Raw genomic sequence first — 382 nt, forward strand, 5'->3', positions numbered from 1 at the left:
CAGAACAACTGAAGTAACAGATCAAAATGCATTTAACAAAAGGCAACGATAGATTACTCGATTAAATACTTAAATACGACATCAGCAAAAGGATGAGACACTAAGCCGGGGTTCAGTGCTTCGGCTACATAAGAAATAGATTCTACAATCAGACGGAGGAAACGAACAACTAAAACCATCCCGAGATCCCGAACAAAGCAAAGAACACCAAAACGATTAAGTGAGCATAGTATATCAACTAAGGTAAGCTAGAAAAAAGGCGATCACCCCTGACCAATAGAATCAAAAGAGAGGAAACGAAGTAAGAATAAAGAAAACTAGGTTTTAGAACGAAAAGAAACTGAGAATGAAAATTAGTAGAGTTTTCACATTTATGTTCCAG

Source organism: Telopea speciosissima, chromosome 8, assembly GCF_018873765.1.
Source record: "Telopea speciosissima isolate NSW1024214 ecotype Mountain lineage chromosome 8, Tspe_v1, whole genome shotgun sequence".
NCBI lineage: Eukaryota > Viridiplantae > Streptophyta > Magnoliopsida > Proteales > Proteaceae > Telopea > Telopea speciosissima.